The following is a 13,850-nucleotide window of genomic DNA, read 5'->3' as shown; positions in this document are numbered from 1 at the left end:
GGTCCCCCATCCAGGGGATGAGGTGTTGTCATTGCTCCTGGGCCAGGGCCCGCTTGCCGTCCCAGAACAGCTTGCAGGCATAGCCGAACACCAGCAGCTCCAGTCAGCTCCAGTCGACTGCCCCCGCCGCTGGCGCCACCTGGCCCAGCCTCCTCCTTCGTGCCGCCTTTCCTCTCGGGCTTGGATCGGCCCCTGCCCACGCCATACATGACAGGTCCCCGGTGTCCTGGCCGGTCCTCTGCTGCTCCCCTCGACGTTCCCGATGGCTTGCCTGGCTTACCCCCTCAGTCAAAGGCACCGCATCCTGGCCACAACTTTAACACCGCCGCCATGGCGGGCCACAAAATGGAGGAAGCCCGACTTCCGGCAGGAGGGCCGCATTTCTGGCAAGGGTAGTAGCAGATTCGCCAGGGCCAGGAACCGTTTCAGCCGCTTGAAAATAGGTAGGCCTTCCTTTTCACTTTCCGACGCGCTGCCGCCGTGGGAGCTGCAGTGCTCAGGAGACCCACATTGTTTTCGTGTTCGCTGGAGGTGCACAGCAACATGACGAAAGCGCGGCGGGACACCGCGCGCCTGCTTCCGCTGCAGCTGGTGGGGCCGTGATGGCTTCTGGCGGGGGCCCTCCCAAGATGCCGCGCGTGACCGGGGTGCCACCGGGTTTTGGGTCGCTTAGGGGTCTGGGTCCCAGGCACCCGCCTCGGAAGGTGCCCGAGGCTGGTGAGTGCCCCAGACCCTGGGGCCGCGTGCTGGGCAGCGCGTCTCCGACTGGCCCGCGGCCTCCCCACTTGGGGCACTGACCCAGCGCTTTTGGGTCGGAGGGTCAGGAGCTGGAGGGCCAGGGGTCCTGCGTGTAGACAGCCCGTTTACGCCAGGACCAGGAGGCAAACATTCCCCTTTGTGTGCCTGGAGCCAAACCCCCCCCCCCCCCCGCGGGGGCGGGGACGTCTTCCTGCCAGGAACACGACAGCGAGGCCGGGCCCTCCCCGGGGTGGGCGGGTCCTGCGGTTTCCCGTGTCGCCCCTTGGCTCACCTTGGTGGTGCTTGGAGGTAGCACCCTGGGGAGTGCAAGGGTACCCTTGCCGCCCGCGCTCGGGGGCTGCTCGGCCTGCCGGCCCCACCCTGGTGCGAGGCCTCGCCAGGTGCAGCCCTGGGGCTGGAGGAGCGCCACCCACGCTCCGCGAAGCCTCAGGTGCTGGGCACCAACCGAAAACATGCCGACCAGCAGTACCCCTTTCTTGAAAATTCGCTGCACTATTTTAAATAACCACCATTATCAAAGGAAGGGTGCTAAAGTCCATGGTATCTGTGGTTTTGATTTGAATTTCTATAGGGACTAATTATGTTGAGCTCTTTTCATGTGCCTGTGAGCCATTTGTATGCCTTTGGAGAAATTTATATTTATATCTTTTGCATATACTTTGATTAAACCATTATTTAATGGGTCATGAGTTCTTTATATATTCTAGACAGAAGTCTCTTAATAGATAGACTTAATAGAAATCTCTTAATAGGAGATATTTTGTCCTATTCTGTAGGTTGTCTTTTTACTTTCTTGCTGATGTCCTTTGAAACACAATTTTTTTTTTTTTTTGATGAAGTCCAATTATGTGTTTTTGCTTTTGTTGCTTGTGGTTTTGTTGGCATATCCAAGAAACCATTGCCCACTTAAAGGACACAGAGATTTTCACTTATAAGAGTTTTATAATTTTAACTCTAGCATTTAGGTCTTTAATCTATTTTGAGTTAATTCTTGTGTGTGATATGAGTTAGGAAACAATCTAACTAAATTATTATGCATGTGAATGTCCAGTTGTGCCAACATAGTTGTTGAAAACAAGTATTTTCTTACTGAATTGTCTCAGTACCCTTCTTGAAAATCAGATACCATAAACATGAAGGTGTTGTTCCTGTACACTCAGTTTTCTGTCATTGATCTATGTATTTTCGTCCTTACACCTATATCATACTGTCTTGCTTACTGTAGCTTTGTAATGGATTTGTAAAGTCATGGTATGAATCTTCCAACTTTGTACTTTTTAAAAATTTTTTATTCTATTCTCAGTCCCTGGGATTTTCATATAAATTATAGTTAGCTTGTCCATTTATACAAAAAGATTACCTGTGCTTTTGATAGAAATTATAGGACTCTGTAGACTAGTTTAACAATAGTAGTCTTCCAACCTATGTATCTGAGGTATCTTTATATTTATTTGGGTCTTTTGAAATTTGTTTCAACAATATTACTTTTCAGATGGAACTTTTCATCTCTTTTTTAAAACTTACACCTTTTATTTTTAGTTTTTGATGCTTTTACAAATGGCATTGTTTTCCTAATTTTATTTTTTGCTTCTTCATTGTAAATTCATTTATTGTATTAATCTTGTACCTGGCAACATTGATGAATTCATTTATTAATTCTAATAAATTTTTAATGGAATTTTAGAATTTTCTAGACAGAAAATATAGTTTTCCTTTTCAGTCTAGATGTCTTTTCTATAATTTGCTGTAAGCCCTAGCTAAAACCTCCAGTATAATGAATAGAAATAGTGAGAGGGGACATTCTTATCTTCTTCTTGATTTTAGGGAAAAAAGCATCCAATCTTTCACTATTAAATTTCATGTTTACTGTGGGTTTTTCATAGATACTGTTTAATCAGATTGTGAAAAGTTCCTAGATTGTCGATGGTCACAAGATGATCATGTGGTTTTTGTTCTTTGGTCTACTGATATGGTTTAGATCAGTAGATCTTTATTTACATTAATAGATTTTCAGTTGTTAAGCCAACCTTGCATTCCTAGAATAGATCCCACTTGAGCATGATGTATTATTCTTTTAACAATAGCTCAGTTTACTATTGTCTTAACAGAAGTTCTCAATACTAAACAACTTTTCTCTCTTTTTTTTTTTTTTGTTTTTTTGTGATGCTGGGGATTGAACTCTGGGCCTTCACCAAATGACTTTTAAAAATTTTTTATCTTCGGGCAGATGAGAATGATTATGCATACAGTTCAGCAACCCAAAGTATGCTCAGTGACAGCTGGAAGACATCTGTAAATATTTGTGGATTGATTAAAACTCCTGGAGTTTGGGACCCTTTTGTGAAGAGTTATGTAGAGGTAAGTAGACTTTTCATAAAATTGTATTGTTTTTATTTTTGTCTTAAGCCTATGCAGAGATTGCATGCCTAATTATCTTTATTGATCAGGAGGAAATTTAATGGAAAAATTGTAAATCTAACTAAATAAATAGAAAAAGAGTATGGCATGTTTCTTTCTTGGTCTAAATAATTTGGGTTTTCTTGTGGGGAGGAGGTGGTGGCAGGTACCAGGGATTGAACTCAGGGACACTTAACCACTGAGCCACATCCCCAGTTCTTTTTTGTATTTAGAGACAGGGTCTCACTGAATTGCTAACACCTCGCTTTTGCTGAGGCTGGCTTTGAACTCTGTCCTGCCTCAGCCTCCCAAGCTGCTGGGATTGCTGGTGTGCATCACTGCACCTGGCATTTTGTTTATTAATAAGCTGTTGATGTTACTTTTTTTTTCATTACTGGATAAACTGTCTGGGCCTTCACCAAATGACTGATCACCAAATGGTGATCAAGATGAAGCCTGAAAGATAGCCAAATATCTACAAAGTAAATAACAATATAATTGTAAGTGTCTGTTCTGTATTATTCTTGTTGAGCTTAAAAGCTGAAAGATCTTTTATGATTTGGTGGGATATAAAAAGAAGTGAACAAAAAAATCTGAAACTAGGTCACAATATATGAGATGAAGAATAATGGCTTTTAGAAAGTTTATGAAGATCCTCTATCATCTCACAGTCATTGTAAAAAGGCCATTTGTGGGCAGTGGTTATAGCTCCGTGGTAGAGTGCTTGCTCAGCATGTGTGAGGTACTGGGTTCGATCCTCAGCACCACATTTAAAAAAATAGTAAATATATAAAATAATGGTATTGTGTAAAATACTTTTTAAAAAATATATTTTTTAAAAAAGTCACTTGTCAGAGGGCTTTGATACTGAACAATTGGAATAAACTTTCAAAATAAATCATTCTTTGAAAGTTTGAGTACTTAAAGTGCTGAACATGAAAAGATGGAAACAAAATGGGAGAAGCTATAATTGTTATGCACTCTTTTGTGACTGAAGTTATAAATGGGGCACTGAGGTTAGTAAGCATCATATTTTAGTCATTAATATTTTTGCTATTAAGCTGGGTGAGGTGGGATTACACTCCTGTAATTCCAGCAGCTGGGGAGGCTGAGGCAGGAGGATCACAAGTTCAAAGCAGCCTCAGCAAAAGTGAGGTGTGAAGCAGAGACAGGTGAGACCCTGTCTCTAAATAAAATACAAAATAGGGATGGGGATGTGTCTCAGTGATCGAGTTCCCCTGAGTTCAATCCCTGTCCCCCCACCCTCAAATTATATATATTCTCGCTTTGAGGACATGAATTTCTTATAGGAATAGTTCTTATGTTGAAATTACTATTTTTTTTTTCAGTAACAAAATAGCACAAGGAAAAATGAACTTTATAGTCCTCTATTTTAAGGTGATTTTTTTTCATAGATGATGTAACATATATGCTAGTGGAAGCATGTTCCTTCTGTGGTACTCTTTGTCAATTTTGTACTCAGCAATGAAGTTGTGTATTATCTTTTGTATCTTTTAAAATTCAGCTAAGATATTATAACTTATTTTATATAGATGTTGGAATTCTATGGTGATCAAGATGAAGCCTGAAAGATACTTACTAATTATGCTTATGATGAAAAGTTCCCATCAAATCCGAATGCCCATATATACTTATACAATTTTCTAAAGAAGGAAAAGGCACCAAGAGCGAAACTGTTAAGTGTGCTTAAGGTATAGATTTTTTATTTCACTATTTGAACAGTTTTGGAGGTTTATGTTCAAACATTTCGAGGTTATTGTTTTCTAACTTTTTATATTATAGCACTCTTAGAAAATGACATTGTATGAATAGTATGCTAAGGTATACAGAGAAAGTTGCTCCCTCTTCAGGCTCTAGGAAGACACTCTAATTCTACTGAGGAGAGAGGATCTGTGTTTTAGAAACCCTTTGCCACTCTGGTTGGAGAATTCTGCATTTTTTTTAAAATCAACAATTGAAATTTAACTTATATATAGTAAGTGTACTTATTGCAAGCATATGCTTGGATATGTTTTAACATATATCCATGTCACTTTCATAATAATATGATATAAAGCATTGCTGTCACTCCCAAAAGTTCTTTATTTCACAACCCATTACCCACATATTCCTGCCTTCAGGCAGTCACTGGTCTGCTTTTTGAAATCATGGATTAATTTTATCTTTTCTGGATTTTCATATGAATGTAATCTTAGTTTTATACTTTTTTTTTGTTTGTGGGGGGTGTCTGGCTTCTCTTACTCAGCATGTTATTGAGTTTTTGCTATGATGTTGTTTTAGCAATTTATTAATGCTGAGTAATACTTCATTTTTATACATTAAATTTTTGATGAACATTTGGCTTTTTGACTGTTATGAATAATGTTGCTAAGAACATTCGTGTATTTCTGTGAGTGCACATATATTTTTGTTTTTCTTGGGTAGCTGTGTAATTGCTGAGTAAGGAAAATAGATATTTAACTTCTTAAGAAACCATCAACTGTTTTTTGAAGTGATTGATTGTACCATTAACATTCCCACCATCTATGTTTCAGAGTTCAGCTTCTCTACATCCTGTCCAATGTTCGATATTGTTTGATATTCTATATTTTTGGGGGGTTGTAGTCATTTTAGTTATGTCTGTTTTACATTTCTACCAGCAATACATGAGGTTTTCAGTTTTTCTACATTGTTGCCAACTCTTAACTTTTTTTCATTTTGATAGTAGCTATTCTAGTAGTATTGTATTCCAGTAGTGTGGTGTCTCATAATAATGGCTTGTGATGCTAGGACATCTTTTTATGGCCATTTATCATCTTTGTAGAGATGTCTATTCCAAGTATTCAAGTCCTTTGCCCTTTTTTGAATTGGATTGTTTGGTTTTGGAGTATTGAATTGTAGAAATTTGTGTGTCAGGATTAAGCACAGGGCCTCAGATAGACTACGGGTGCTGTAAACTGCACCCCCATCTCCTATAGTAGTCCTTTATATATTTAGTGGTCAGTTTTTAATCTGCTGTTTTAGAGGAGAAAGAAGAAAGGTTCTTTTCAGCCTATACAGATGACTAACAGAAATTCTTATCTGTTAGTCTTCTTTTAAAAGTCGATTAGGAAATCAATAGGGTGAACATTTATTCTTAAGACAAGATAGACTTAGGGAGAAATGCTGTTTTCCTTTTGAGAAGTACAGTATTGGGATCTAAGAGCTCAAATTGTTGGGTTTAATAGCAGATTGGGTATGACAAAAGAGAGGGTTAGTGTAATGTGTAGAAAATGCAGCCTAAAGGACAGAGCAAAAAGGGTGGAGAGTGCAAAAAAGATTGTATTGGGGGCTGGGTTTGTGGCTCTGTGGTAGAGCGCTTGCCTAGCATAAATGAGGCACTGGGTTCAATTTTCAGCACCACATAAATATAAAATAAAGACATTGTGCCAACCTATAACTAAAAACACTAAAAAATAAAAATTAAAAAAAAAAAGATTGTATTGGGGACTTGGTGGAAACGTCTGATACCTTTAATTGGAGTTTTGGAGGAGGCAGAAAATGGGACAAAAACAAATAATAATAAAAATATATATGTATTTGAACAGTTAATGGCTAAGAATTTTCTAAAGTTGATGGAGAAATTTTTTAAAAAAATATATTTATTTATTTTGTTATATATGACAGCAGAATGCATTTTAATTCATATTACACATATAAAGCAGGATTTTCATGTCTCTGGTTGTACACAAAGTAGAGTCACACCATTTGTGTCTTCATACATGTACTTAGGGTAATGATGTCCATCTTATCCCTCTGCCTTTTTTATCCCCATACTCCCTCCCTTCCCTTCCCCTCCCCTTGCCCTATCTAAAGTCCCTCCATTCCTCCCATGCTCCCCCCACCTCTTCCTATTGTGGATCAACATCCTCATATCAAAGAAAACATTTGGCATTTGTTTTTCTGAGATTGGCTTACTTCACTTAGCATGATGTTCTCCAACTCCATCCATTTACCTGAAAATGCCATGATTTTATTCTCTCTTAATCCTGAGTGATATTCCATTGTGTGTGTGTGTGTGTGTGTGTGTGTGTGTATACCACATTTTCTTTATCCATTCATCTACTGAAGGGCATTTAGCTTGGTTCCACAATGTAGCTAATTGTGAATTGTGCTACTATAAACATTGATGTGACTGTGTCTCTATAGTATACTGTAATCGGAGTCTTGGAAAAGGCAGGGTATAAACCAGAGTGGGATATAGCTGGGTCAAATGGTGGTTTCATTCCCAGTTTTCCTAGGAATCTTTCTGATGGAGAAATTTTATAATTCTGATGGTCTTTTATTTGATCTGAGTACTGGTCACCTGGGTGTGTTAAATTTTGTGATGATTTATTCAATGTCATAGGACTTAAACCTTTCTAGTACATATATTTCAATTAAAAAGTTAAAACTAAGTGACTTGAGCCGTATCCAATGTGATTTTGGTAGGAACCAAGTTTTAATAATATTTTCTGATACTGGTATGTTGATCTTTATTATTGAACCTGGTTGATTGATTTTTTACAAATCATTAAGAGAAGTTAACAAACTATTTTTTTTTGGGAATTATTTCATTTTAAGTTCAAAGTACTTTGGAAAGTAGACAATGAATTTGTTTAGTATTATGTGTATTGAAATGAGAAAAATTTAGAATTTTGGGGTTTTGTATATTCATAAAAATAGTCCTTGTTTTCAGAGAGGAAAACCTTTAAATTTGTTCCTGTTGTGTAGAAGAATTGTTAAATTGTGGGCTGGGGTTGTGGCTCAAATGATAGAGTACTTGCCTAGCATGTGTGAGGCACTGGGATTAATCCTCAGCACCACATAAAAAAAGATATTATATCCACCTAAACCAAAAAATAAATACTTTAAAAAAATTGTTAAATTGTTTACCCAAATAACTTTAGGGTACTGTGTTCCTAAATCCAGTCTCCCAAATTGTTGCCCCTTTTTGAATTTTTGTTTTATGTATTATATAAAGGCATTTCACAATATCTTATATGTAATGTGTATATAAAACTTTTAATCTGTGATCTCTTCTGATTGGTATTTTCTGTGTGATTTCTCCGCCCCCCCTGCCCCCAGTCCTTGCTTCTGAAAATAAATTATTTTAAGTGTGGTAAATATTGTAGCTATGTATAAGATGCAAATTAAGAATTCTCCCTATCTGTTTTCTCCGATAATCTTGTCTATCATGTTAGCAGCATTTTTATTTTAAAAAATTCTTTACAGAGAATACTTTTTATACCCAAGTTAAAATTGGATCAAAGCAAAATATCTTTTAAATCCTTGAATAACTTACTGAGAGTATATTAACCAATGAGAGCTTTATTTGAACATAAGCTGAAATTTGAGAAATGTCTTTGTATAAATTACAAGATTTTTTTTTTCCAGAATTTGTATCAGATTGTACCCTCACATAGACTGATGTTAGAATTCCATTTGTTACTTAGAAAATCAGGTAAACAAGTTTTTGTTTTATGCCTCTTTGTACAGATAAGCTATAGTCAAGGAATTAACCAACTATGTCCCAGTGGCCAAATTGACCTCATGCATGTATTTGTAAATCAAGTTCCATTAGAACTTATTTATTTATGTATTTTCTATAGCTGCTTTTGCACCATAATGGCAGAACTAGTGGTTGTAATAGAGACTAGTATATCTAGAATATTTATTATCTGACCCTTTACAGAAGTTTGACTACTCCTGCTATAGAACATCAGTTCCCAATTGGAAAAAGAAAATTGCCTTCAAGTTATGTAATTTCACTTTGTTTTAATGCCTCCTGGGCTTCAGTATAGAAAATAACATGCTTCTTAAATGAAAATCAGTCCACTAATCCAAATAAATCGGTGCAAAGATTGCATCGGTTTTTTACCTAAGGAAAGAGAAGTTCCAAAGATGGGAAAATAGGGAAGGGACTTTAACTCATGTTCTCCATAGTATATGAATTAGTGCATATAATCAATATAGGGATCAAACTGAACATTTGGACCTCATTAGCATGTTTGATATTATTGAGCGTTCTTCTGATTTATTTCAGGAATATGAGCATAATGAATTGTTTTAAACCATTAACCAAACTAGAAGGCTTACATAATTCATTTTGATCAGCTGTACATACCTTTTTAGCTTTATGCACTTCTTCAATCAATACCTTATTTAAACCTGAACTGTTATGAATGTTGCAGAAAAAGAAGAACTCCGTAAATTGGGGTTGAAAGTATTGTTTGGAGTCCTGGATTTTGCTGGATGCACTAAGAACATAACTGCATGGAAGTATTTGGCTAGATATCTGAGACAGCTCTTAATGGAGTGAGTAATAAACACAGCATTTATTTGCTTGTACTTTTGGATTTCTTCAGCTCTTTTCTTCTGAATGTCAGAAGCTAGAAAATGCAAAGTCACAAACTTAACATACAACAATTCTTTCCAGATGCTGTGTACTATCAAATACTACATCTTGTAAGTCCATTGTGAGCTGGATATGTAAAAGTTTACCTATTTTTTGGCAGAATAAAGGATATCACAAAATTGTTTATATATTAATTTTAGTTGTATAAGGTACCCAGGGTAAGTGGAAACTTGTTTCAGACTTAAACTGATCTTGGGGGAAAAATGTATATCTTAGTCTATTTGGGTTTCTGTAACAAAATATCATAATTTGGGTGGCTTTTACATAACAAATTTATTTTCACAAGTTCTGGAGGCTAGGAAGTCCAAAGTGAAGGTACCAGCAGATTCATTGTCTGATAAAGAACAAGATTCTCAGTTCATAGAGGGTTCCTTCTATGGTGGAAGGGAGCAAGGCAATTGCCTGGGGCTTCTCTTAAAAGATCACTAATTTAGGTCATGATTCATCTCCTCATGTCCTAATTATTTCCAGTGGTGATTAGGTTTTTTTTATATTTATTATTTTTTTTAGTTATAGGTGTACACAATATCTTTATTTTTATGTGGTGCTAAGGATCGAACCCAGTGCCCCACGCATGCTAGGCAAACACTCTACCTCTGAGCCCAACCCCAGCCCGTGATTAGGTTTTAACATGAATTTTTGTGGAGGGTGGGCAAGCATTCAGATGGTACTCTCAATGTAAACTCCTTTCAAATATAAAGGACTGTTTAAACCCCTGCTAAACCATAGGGCTTTTTTTTTTGCAGGGGAGGGGTTTGCCAGGGATTAAACTCAGGGGGCACTTGACCACTGAACCACATCCTCAGTCCTATTCTGTATATTATTTAGAGACAAAGTCTTTCATCCAGTTGCTTATTGCTATCCTCCTGCCTCAGCCTCTGAGCCGCTGGGATTATAGGGGTGCGTCACCACACCCCGCTACCATAGGGCTTTTGAAAGCCAAGAAACATAATGTTTGCTTTTTAAATTTCTAGAAGTTTTGCCACAGGAGACATACAGGTGCTAAATAAGTATATCATCAAATTATTGATGAACATTTAGCATTGCTCTTCAGTTGTGAGATCCATGTATTTATGTATTTTATAATAATGTCATTTTAATTAAATTTTGGTAGCATATAATTTAAGGTTTTAAAGTAACTTTTAAATAATTATGATAGCATTTATTGAACATTTGCTGTGTACCAGATACTGTAAAAGGAGCTTTATGTGAAACCTGCTTCTGGACTAGTTTAGTCCTAATAACAATGTCATGAAATAAGTATCATTTTTATCCTAAAGGAAATTGAGAATCAGAGAGGTTAAGCAACTTGCTCAAGATCAATAGTAAATGGAATATCTGAAATTTTAAAAAAATTTACTTCAGAATCACTGCATCACTTTACTGTAATGAACTGGCTATTTAGTTAAGAGGAAATTAGTATGTGGAGATCAAAGAGAATTAAAAAGATTTTGATTTTATGTTATTGCTGATGTTAGTCTGGAAATAGCTTCCTATAGCTAAAATCAAATTCTAATGTACAGATTTGTCCCCATCACTGACCTTCCCTTTTGACATTTTTGTTTTTAGGAATCGTCTTGCATGGGTTGAAGAAGAATGGAATTCCAGGAAAAGCTGGTGGCCAACCTTTCACTTCAGCTACTTTTGGGCAAAAAGTGATTGGAAGGAAGATACAGATTTGACCTGTGAGAAAGCTTTTGTAGCTGGAATACTGCTAGGAAAAGGTACATTTTTTATTTCTTTTAATTTTATCTTTTGAATATGACCATTCTTTGATTGTAGACTTATCTAATGTGGTCCATAAGGATTCTGGATGCTCAAGAAATAATTGTTGAGCTGGGTGTGCATGCCTATAGTCCCAATGGCTCTGGAGGCTGAGACAGGAGGATTGCAAGTTCAAAGCCCTCCTCGGCAAAAGCGAGACACTAAGCAACTCAGTGAGGCCTTGTCTCTAAATAAAATACAAAAATAGGGATGAGTGATGAGTATGTGGCTCAGTGGTTGAATATTCCTGCATTCAATCAACAGTACCCCCTTAAACAACAACAACAAAAATAAAGAGTGGATCATGAGTTGGGAACTGGTAATGTGCTTATAAGGAATCCCCTAGGGTTAGAAACAGTGCTTTCATGTTGTTGATTGTGATTATTTCTCATGCTCTGACTTGGGTGTTGTCGGGGGCATTAAGATGCACTATGCAAGACTGTTTCACAATCACTGACTGCTTGGCTTTGTTGCATAGGTTTACTGAAACTGTCTACTAATCAAGAATGTTCTTTCATACCTCATTGTTCTTTAATAGATCTGTATTATATACACTTAAATGTTCTTGTAAGGAGAAAAATTCTCCTTAAGAATGCCTCCCATTAATTTGTCAAATAGTCTTCTTAAAAGGAATGAGAAATTGATTGTTTCTTTATGGAATATTTTGGCCAATAAAACTCGTACCGGCTTTGTACCACTGAAATATTAAAGTTAGCCAGTACTGAAATGAAACTGCTACAAAATGTACAGAAATGATGTGTTTGATGACAACTAGTAAGATATATTTTGCTAGGGAGTTTAAGGTGTCCTAAAGAGATTCTTCAGTTCACTTGTTATCTTCTTCTACTTTATGAATTTGGAGTCCAAAGACCTGGACTAACTTTCTCATTCTCTACTTGTCATGTGACTTAGGTCAAGCAATTAACCTTTGGGATTGTCCAAAGGAATTTGGACACTGGGATTGTCCTTTGTGAAATATCAAGTGAACATCACATCAAAGGGCTTTATGAATTCTGAAGTTGTCCAGGAATATCAGGTGTTGTTATGCCTGAAAATGGGCACATATCTCCTGTCTGGGTGTTAGTGTGGAGAGAGTGAATCTATTCAAAAGCTGAGCCTTTTTTCCCTCTTGTTCTGGTTATCATCATTACACCACAGTACTCAAATTCTGGTTGTGGTCTGCTTTTGCTTTGTGCTTAGAATGGGGTATGCTAGCTTTCTCCCCATTCTGTATGAGAAACAAGATGGGCCCCTCGCTCTGTGGAGGGACCTTTTCTGGTTGAAATTCAGCTATTTGGTTGCTTTGCTAGTTAAGCTCTCTAGTGGATTTACAAAGGAGGTGTATTTTGTAGTTTGTTTACCTTTTTCTGACTCTGATAATGCCTCTTTTGCTGACTTAGAAGCTAAAGTTGAGAGGGAAGTAGTACTAATTTGATCTTGGAGAATATTCCTTTAATGTACAAATATACATAATAATGTGTATATCACTATAGGGTTTGGGGAAAGAGAAGGAAAAAAGCTAAAATATATGCCTTAATTATAATGGATCAAAAACATCTTTGTGAAGTAATACATTTTATTGGTGGCAGCTCTTAGAATATGTGTGGGCCATACTGGTATATATAGAGTTGAAGCAAAAATTTCAAACTATACACATGTACTTTAAAAATTTGGATGATAAGTATTAAAATTTTTTGCTCATTTTATTTTTTAGGTTGTAGATATTTTTGGTATATTTTAAAACAAGATCATCAAGTGTTAAAGAAGAAAATTAAGTGGATGAAGAAATCAGTGAATAAATACAGTATTGTAAATCCAGGAGTCTGATTTTAAATTTTAGTTATTTCACAGTTGTAGCCACACTGTAGTAGCAGTAGATTGTTACTAAATGTATTTATTTGATAGTTTAAGAAAGTATGACCATAGAAAGTATTTATGACTATAGAAAGTATTTTTGTATTTCCTTTTACTGTAAGTTATAACTAGAAAAATAATGCCGCTGCCTTTGTTCCATGTAAATATATATACACAGACATATTTTTTTTTGTAATTTAAAATAAAATGTTTTTTATGGAATGATTCTCCAAGTGAAAAAATAAATATGTTTAATTAGAGAATATAGCTCTGTAGCAGTTATTATTTGCAGATAACTTGCCTCTTGCTGTTATGTAATAAAATACAACTAGTGGTGCAAAATGAATTTTTGTATTTTTAGACTCTAAATTTACCCATGTTAGATTTACCACGATGAAGAAAAATATTAGTGATGAGTTCTGTTGAATTTTGGAAAGAGAGATGAATTTTAGGAAGTGACTCTTTTTTTTTTTTGTATTAAGACATGGAAATTTAGGGTTGAGAATTTTTCTGCCAGAGAGAAAAAGAACCTTCTACCATGAAGGAGTAATTTGGATCAAAGAGGTAGTGGGAATTGGCTGTTTCAACTGGCACTTGCATAATTTAAAAAGGCTATTAGGTTTTGTTATTGCCTAGCACA

General features: G+C 36.6%; 1 pseudogene; it reads left to right on the top strand.

Annotated features, from left to right (window-relative positions):
- Positions 1–1,211: 1,211 nt before the first annotated feature.
- On the top strand, positions 1,212–13,183 carry LOC143389757 (TATA box-binding protein-associated factor RNA polymerase I subunit A-like; annotated as a pseudogene).
- Positions 13,184–13,850: the final 667 nt, after the last annotated feature.

The sequence above is a fragment of the Callospermophilus lateralis genome, unplaced genomic scaffold, assembly GCF_048772815.1.
Source record: "Callospermophilus lateralis isolate mCalLat2 unplaced genomic scaffold, mCalLat2.hap1 Scaffold_62, whole genome shotgun sequence".
In the NCBI taxonomy this organism is placed as follows: Eukaryota; Metazoa; Chordata; class Mammalia; order Rodentia; family Sciuridae; genus Callospermophilus; species Callospermophilus lateralis.
Note: the sequence above shows the minus strand (reverse complement) of the source record. Positions and strands in the feature narration are given on the sequence as shown.